Genomic DNA, 8963 nt, shown 5'->3' with positions numbered 1-8963 from the left:
CCTGAGGGGCCCTGACTGGTACTTGGTGGCCCAGCCAGCGTAAGAACTCAATGTCAACATCCTAGGTTAGCTGGTCGAGCGGATCACTATCTCCTTGTGTCCCAGGGCAGCTGGGGTTGGTGGGGGGTGGGGAGAAGAACCTGTGTTCGGAGATCCCAGGAAAGAGCCAAGGCAGGAAAAGAAGCATGGGGGACAGAGAGGGGAGACAAACGGGGCCTGAGACACAGCCCCCCTGGTTTGCTCTCGCTCTGGTGGACAGTGTTCTGGGTTAGGGCCAATTTCCCAGTCTGGGAAAGGCCATTCTGACATCACAGACTCGTCATAGGAGGACCTCAGAAGTCACCCGATCCAGGTTCAGATCCTAACTCTGCCACCTACTGGTTAACTTGACCTTGGAAAATTCATTCAATCTTTCTGAGCCTCAGTGTCCTCATCTGGGGAATGGGGTTAAGAAGAGCACCTGCAGGGCACTCACAGGACTGTAGTCGGGATGCACTGAGATCATACATGTAAACCCCATAGCCCACTGCCCAGTTCTTGCAAAAGCTGGATACACGGAAGCTGCTGGTATTATTATCACCATTATTATTATTGCCGAGGGTAGAAGGACCTGACACATGGTCTGACACACCATAGATGGAAATGTTGGTTGTGAATGAAGGATTTCGTGCTTGTATCAGGTATCTAGAGCTGTCATCCTCAAAACAACCACATTTTATTATATATCGGGGTTTCTGCCGGTCAAGAATTCGGGAAGGGCTCAGCTGGGTGGTCCTGGAGCGGGTCTCTTACGCGCTTGCGGTTCAGCGGTGGCTGGGCTGGGGCAGCCAGGGGCTGCCTGGATGTTCCTCTTTCTAGATGGGGTCTCGGGGCCTCTGCATGGGGTTTCTCTGCATGAGTTATCCCTGGGCTTCCGCAGAGCATGGCGGCCTCAGGCAGCCGGACTCCCCAGATGGCATAGCCAGGGATGGAGGCAGCTCTGACTATGCGTGTGAAGGTTCCAGGGGACCGGGCAGTGGCCGCATTGCCTTTTATGACTTGGTTGTGGAAGTGACACTGTGTCACACCATGGGCATAGGCCCACCCAGAGTCAAGGAGAGGAAACAGACCCCACCTCTCAGGGGGAGATACGTCCAAGTCATGTCAGAGGAAGAGTGGGTGATGTGTGAGCTCTCGATGTGACTATATCTGGAAAGTACGATCTGCCGCCCTGCCTTACTCCACAGAGGTCACTAATGGTGCGTATTTAGGTGGCAGGCATAGCAGCAGAGGGGAGTTATATTTTGGAGGTAGGAGGAGAAAGGACCCTCAAATCCCATTGGGTGGACAGCTGCGTACAGCATCACACGTGGGCTGGTCTTGTCCTCAGCATCTTATGAACAAACCCCAAAAGAATAAAAATCAATAAGGACTGTTTATTGAAGACTTACATTTGTAGCGAGTGTTTACATGCTTGTCCCATCTAACAGCCCCGTGGGGTGAGGGCTACGGTGATCCCCATTTCGCAGAGCAGGGAAACTGAGGTTCAGGAGATAAAGTGACCCGGCCCCAAGGCACCCACTGGGAAGCGGCAGAGATGGGATTTGCACCTAAATCTGTGTGACTTCAAGTGAGTCCCCTTTACCACCCTGGGCCAAGCGTCCTGCATCACTCAAAGGGAAGGCCAGCTCTGCCCCACACCCAGCACCCGTGTTCAGCTTGCTCAGGGCATGGCGGCAGTCCCAGGAATAACGCAAGTACCTCGGGAACGTGAGCAGAAGTGGAAGGCTTGAAGGGGTACGTCAAAGAGGAACCAGGGAACCAGAAATTTCAGCCTTAGCCAAAGGCCCAGAGACTTGGAAAGTTCCTTCAGGATGCCCAAGTCTTACCTGAAACCAGTCCAAGTTCCTTCTGGATCCTAGCAGCCCTGGGAGTGAGCAAATAGTCACATCGCACCTACTTAACCCCCCCCCAGGGACGCGGCGCTCACTACCTATTACAGGAGCTCAGTTACCAGAGAAGCGTCTTCATTGGCATTGCCAGGGGGAGTCGCCATTGGAATAATCCTTCTAGAAAGTGAGTTGGCAATTGATAGCTGTCCATCTTAAGAGCTGCAAAAACACAGGTGCCTTTGCTCTGGAGTGTTTCTGAGTGAAGAAGAGAAGATGCGAGCCATGCTGTCCGCACAAGTGTTCAGGACAGCGATCTCTAAAGTTGTGTGACAGTTAGAAGCCCCCTAATGGTCCGGCGACAGTGGATCGGGTAGACATCTCTGGGATCTCCTGGGAAATGTTGCCATGAGGTCGTTTCACAGTCTGTTTTTCTTTCCCTTCTTCCTATGCCTCCTCCTTCGTCAGAGAGAGAAAATCTGCTTTTCTAGAACATCCTCACCTCAGCTCTAGCACTGCCTCATGGAAGTAATTTAGATGACAGGTGGTGTGCAGAACTGAGAACTCTGAACTGAGAGAAGAAAGGCTGAGGCCAGAGAACAGTGCACCCTGGCTCCATGCTTTATCTGCCTGGTGCCTCCCTAGCATCATGTTCTAGAAGGCCTTCCTGTTCCTGGGGAACATCTGGTTCACCTCCACCAAGATATTCCATATATACTTGGCTTCCTCTTCCAATGGAGGCTTATAATTTATTTGCTTGCTTGCTTTATTTTTTAAAATGTTTAAAATTTATTTTCATTTTTTAGAGAGACGTTGAGTGGGGGAGGGGCAGAGGGAGAGAGAGAGAGAGAGAGAGACAATCTGAAGCAGACTCCATGCTCAGTGCGGAGCTGGACACGGGGCTGGATCTCATGACACCGAAATCAAGAGTCAGGTGCTTAACCGACTGAGCCACCCAGGTGCCCTTCTGAGATGGGTTATTGTGGACTATATTTTATATGCAAAATAGGGCAAAAATAGTTATTTATTTACAGTTAAAATAATAAAATAAACACATAAATACCCTCCATTCAGGTTAAAAAACAGAACTTTATCGGTACCTTAGGAGTCTCTGAAATCACCATCAACTTGATGATTGTGTAAATCATTCTTCCATCGTATGTATAAAACTTTCTTTTGTTTCATATATATATGAAATATATAGAGAATGTATATGTCTTATTTCTAATGTATTTTATTTGACACGCATAACAACACAGGAAGTTGTTACATATTGTTATATATTATGTATACATAAATATGTTATGCTATAATGCATGTTATATATACATTACACGTACATATATACATTTATCACTATATAAGTATTCCTAAGCAATGACTTCTTTTGTTCTGCCTGTCTTTGAACTCTATGGAACTTGAACAGTATTTTTTATATTCTTCTGCAACTTCTTTCCTATACCATCCTGTTCATGGCCTTCATCCCTGTTGTGCCATGTACCTTCAATTCATGCATTTTCAGTTCCGTGTCATCATCATTGCCTGACTGGGCCAGGGCTTATGGGACATTTTTCTGTTGATGGCTATATGTGGTCTGTTCCCGGGGTTGCTGCTACGAATGACATCTTTTTACACGTCTCCTGGTACGTGTGCAAACAAATTTTCCTAGGGTGTGGTGTCAGCCAGCATTCAACCAGAAGAATAACCAGGAGGAGGTCGAGATTCAGAGGTGTATTGCAAAGAGGGGATTTACAAGACTGTGGGGCCTGGTTGGGTAAATCCAAAACCCAGAGGGCAGGCTGGGGGAAAAGTCTTGGGCATGAGCCATCACAAGTAGAATTTCTTCTTTGGGGAAGCGTCAGTTCTGCTCTTAAAGCCTTTCGACAGATTGGTTCAGAACTACCTAGATGATCCAGGATAGTCTCATTTGCTTGAAATCAACTGATTATGGACTTTAATCACATCTATAAAATTCCTTCACGGCAACCACTAGCTCAATGCTTGATGGAACAACCAAGGACTATAGCCCAGCCAAGTTGACATATAACCATGACCTTCATGGTCGTGAACCAGGAAGTGGGATTGCTTGGGCCAGAGCAAGGAGCAGGTGGGAAAAGGGTCACAGTGTGCGTTTTTACACATGATATCATTCATTTGTTTCTTTTGTTATTGGAAGGGCAGAAAGAATGGCTGTTGAAGTCTGAAAGCCGATTCAATAAATGATGAAATTCATTCTGCCCTCCTACCCCTTTCTAAGGACCCACCACCCCCCTACCCTGCCCCTGCCCTGCCCCAGACAGCCAGTTAAGAGCAGGTGTATGCAAATATATGCATATAGGTATCCCAACTTTGATTTCATTAAATTTTTATAAAAAACAGACTCATGCGGCACCTGGGTGGTTCAGTCGTTAAGCGTCTGCCTTCAGCTCAGGTCATGATCCCAGGGTCCTGGGATCGAGCCCTGAATTGGGCTCCGTGCTCCGCAGGAAGCCTGCTTCTCCCACTCCCCCTGCTTGTGTTCCCTCTCTCTCTGTGTCCCTCTCTGTCAACTAAATAAATAAATAATCTAAAAAAATAAAAAATAAAAACAGACTCGCAATATTGATGTTATTTTGTAACTTGCATTTTAAAAAAAATCAACATTTTATGGGTGTCCCTTATGCCAGGACATTTAAGTCTAAAGTCATTTTTTATAACAGTTGCTTAATATTCTGTTGGACAATGAAAGGCACTGTAACTTTGCCAACACTTCTGCATTGGGGGGCACTTGCTAGGCTTCTGGGTTTTTGCCCCCTATCAACAATGCTTCATAAAATCCTTGTAGACATTTCCTCTGATGCAGCTGCTTTTATTTCTTTCGGACAGAATCCCAAAAGCAGAAGGCAGAACAACAGGCATGCGTATTTTAAATGTCAAGAGACTCCAGCAGATACTTCCCTAAGACGCTGTAGCAGTCCACACCCCAATCAGCAATGTCAGATCAGGGAATATTCATTCCCTGCATGCTCACCAGCACGGATTTTTGACAATTTTGTTAACTCTTGCCAACTCAATGGGAAAAAAAAAATTGCCTTCTCATCACTGCTTTAATTTGTATTTTTTCCCTGAGGGCAAGGCCGGCAAATTTTCAGAGGCTACTCGCTACTTGCATTTTCTTTTCATGAACTGCTGGCTCACGTCTTTTGAATATTTTTCTATGGGGCTCTTGCCAGGGTTGCCAGTACAAAATGGCCTTGCTCAATCCGTTTTGGTGAGACTCTGTGCGTGAGATCACTGCTCATTTTGGGACCCCCGATGTGGCCTGGATAAGAAGTACATCTTGGATCAGCCAGACTCAGGTACCCTACTCACTTGCGTTTGTCCCTGGGGGAAGTTACCTCTCCTCTGGGATGCTGAGTCTCCACCTTTGGGGTCCAGTCTACAGGAACACGGAATTGCTCCGTGGTCACATGCAGCACGCCCAAGGTGACTGGCAGTGGCCATAGGGTGTCACATGATCCACGGGGAGGATCATAAGCCATGTACTGGGACAGCGCTGTCCCACCAGAAGGCCTGCCTAACACTGACTGGGTCATCACTGAGCCTGACCGGTGTCCTCTCTGCCTGGAGAGCCCTGTTTTCTTGGCATGGATGACTGCCTTGGATGGTGGGGACCTCAAAACTGGTTGTGATGAGGGTAGGACCTGGATAGGGGCCGGGGTGTGGGGGACAGGCCGGGATCCTGAGACATGAGGTCTGGGGAGCACAAGGGGGTGGCATTAGGAGGCAGGACGGGATAGGGTCCCATTACTTCCAGGCTTCCGTAGTGCCCAGGACGACACACAAACCTCTGGAGAAGCCTATATGGTTGGTGTAAATGACTATTGTCCCCTTTTCACTTGGCCTCAGAGAGGTGAGGTCACTTTCTCAAGATCACACAGCCAGCAAATGACAGAGCTGGGATTTGAACCCAAGTCTGTCTGAATCCCCAACTCCATGTTCCTAACCAGGACCGCACACTGTGTGGCCAATGCAAGGGCTATTGCCCTTGCTTTCAGTTGGTCAGTCCACAGTGGGCACCTGGACCAAATGCCAGGGGGAAGTGCCCCACAGAACTCTCAGTGGAGCAGCTTTAGACAAGTACAGTGTACTTAGAAAGCACCAGCGCCGGGGAGTAACAGTGATGAGTGCCACTAACTTCCAGCTCTTATTTAACCCTGGTAGCCCTATGAGGTAGGTCCGGTTCTTGGGTCTTTTTTAGAGATGGCCAAACCGAGGCAAAGAATGGTGACGTCACTTTAGACAAGGACACCCCCCCCCCCCCCCAGCGAATGAGGGTTGGAGTGGGGACACAGGGCCCTATCTGTCTCTAGCCAGGGCCCTTGCACCACCATTTGGAGGGAGGCAGGAAATGGTATCCAACGGAAAAGGTGGGGAATCAGTGGAGGGGGCCCACTGGTGGTGGGCACGGTGGGCAGCGTCCACTGTGCACCGGAGCTGAATTTAAATCTCTGTTCTGATATTTCCTAGTGGCGTAACCTGGGCAAGTCATTTTACCCGCCAGAGTCTCAGTTTCTGCATCTGTAAAATAGGAATAGGAATAGTGGGGACTTCTCGGGTAGCTGTGAGGATTCGGTAACAGAAAGTGTTCACAGGTTATGATTAACACATGGTAGTGATGACAGATAGCTGTGCCAACGGAGTGATTCCTTCCTTTCCAAGGATGGGAAGACAGCTGGAGTGCCTCCTCAAGTCCAACTCACCAAGGGTAGGCAGAGTAGGGAAAGGGCACCCTGGAAGTTTTAGAAAGTTATTTTGGGGCAAATCAAGGACCATCCCGTGATCTCATGCCATCTTCTCTCCTCCTTCACTGGCCTCCTTTCTGTTTTTCCAAGGCCAGGAAGTCTCAGCCTGCTTCCCACATCAGGACTGTGACCACTTACTAACTCCTGGCTAATCTCCCCCAAACCTCTGCCTTCCTCACTGCCTTCACTCCCCAGCTCAAACACCATCCGTGGCTCCCCATGGTTCCCAAAGCTCAATGTCCACCTCCTACCTTCAACCTACCCTTTCAAACTGCCTTCCTGTCCAATCAAAACAAAGGGACCCTGTCAAAATATTAAATCAGATCATGTTTCACTCTGCCCCAAACTCCCCTGCGGAGAAAAGTTTTGCAAATCTTTTATCTGATAAGGGACTTGTATTTAGCATCCATACAAAACTCCTACAACTCAGTAATAAAAAGGCAAATAATGCATTAAAAACTAGGCAAGGGATCTGACTGACAGTTCTCCGAATAGACATACAAAGGGCTTAGAAGCATATCATTCTTCATTAGGAAAATGCGAATCAACACTCTGAGATACTACCCCCCACCTGGCCCAAGGATGGCTATGGCTTAAAAAGACAGATAATAACAAGTGTTGGAGAGGATGTGGAGAAAATGGAACCCTCGTGCAGCAGTGAGAAGGTAAAATCATGCCGCTGCTCTGGAAAATGGTTTGGCAGTTCCTCAAAATGCTAAATATAGAATCACCATCTGACTCAGTGTATTAGTCAACTCGGGCTGCCATATCAAAGTACTGCGAGGCTTATCCAACACACATTTATTACTCACAGTTCGGAAGCCTGGGAAGTCCAAGGTCAAGGTGCCAGTGTTCTTAGTTCGGCCTCATGGGTTTTTTTTAATTCAGTCACTATTATTATGCTCAAATTGTCCTGGTTTTAACCAGTGCGGAGCCTCTGCAAGCGGGCTCCTGCCCTTTGGACATAGCTCCATCCTTCTTTGAGTAGCTCTATGGTTTTGGGCACAAGATGTTCCAGGCTCATCTTGTGCTTTCCCTGGCCCAGCCTGGAATTTAGCTTTTTCTCCGTGGAGTCCTGACTCCCTTTGGTGGATCTGGGCACGAGGTGTGCTCCTTATCTGGGGTGTCATTGCCCCTCGGGCTTCTTAATTGGACCGAGCAAGGGAATGTGTATGTAGATTTCTCTGCCTAAATCTGAAAAACCACAAGTCCACGCTGATATTTCCAATTCAGCCCACTGCCACAACAACCTTCCGAGGCTTCTAGCTTTCTAATATCTGTATTTCTCTTAGTGATAAACCTGGATCCCAAATCAGCATTACATTTATTCATTTGCTCAATCCCACACTACACAGAGAATAGTTTCAGAATACCACTTTGCAAAGACAAACTTATGACATAGAGTTTAAGATTCATGCAGTGTGGTTCTGTGATTTATTTGAAATAAGTCAGGTTTGTTTGTCTCTGCTTGCATTCCTTTTTATGGATTTTTCCCATACTGTTGCTTTGAAAAATTTTTTAACTACGCAAAATATCAACACATTTCCAAAAGTCAAAACTATACAAAAAGAGAACACTGTATGTTAATGATACTGGAATTACAAAAAAAAAAAAAAAAAAAAGGAAACTACAAAAAGATATCGTCATAGACATGTCATTCTCTCTCCTAACCCTCCCACCCCCTTCTCATCCACCTCCTTGGGGAACTAATTTCATTAGTTTTGGGTTTATCCCACCTGTGTTTCCTTTGCAAAAATTAGAAGATTCAAGTACGTATTATCTCCCCTTCTTTCTTACACAAAAGATAGCATACTATATATACTTTTTCACAGTTTGCTTTTGTCAACGAACACTACGTCTTAGTAATCACTCCAATCCAGTTTATAGAAAACTTCCCTTCCCTTTTCTTTTCTTTTCTTTTTTACAGCTGTGTAGTACTCCATTGTGGGGATGATCCAGTTACTCAATGAATCTCCTACGTATAGGCATCAGGGTGTTTCCAATATTTTAAAATTACGAACAGTGCTGCGGTGAACAACCTTATGTATAAATATTTAGGTGGAATTGCTGGGTCAGAAGGTAAATGCATGTGAAGTTTTTCGAGACACTACCTATTTCCCCTCCATTTAGCACACCTACCAGCCATTTATGTATGTCCATTTCTCCAGGGTCATCAAGAGAGTATGTTGTCAAGCTTCTTAATTTTTTCTAATCTGATGGGTGAGAAGTCATTTTTTTTAAGTTTTTTGAAAAGTAGTACAGTTTCTGTGCAGTCTTTATCCAGCTTCTCCCAAAGATGACATCCTCCATA

The sequence above is a fragment of the Halichoerus grypus genome, chromosome 13 (genome assembly GCF_964656455.1).
Source record: "Halichoerus grypus chromosome 13, mHalGry1.hap1.1, whole genome shotgun sequence".
Taxonomy (NCBI): Eukaryota; Metazoa; Chordata; class Mammalia; order Carnivora; family Phocidae; genus Halichoerus; species Halichoerus grypus.
Note: the sequence above shows the minus strand (reverse complement) of the source record.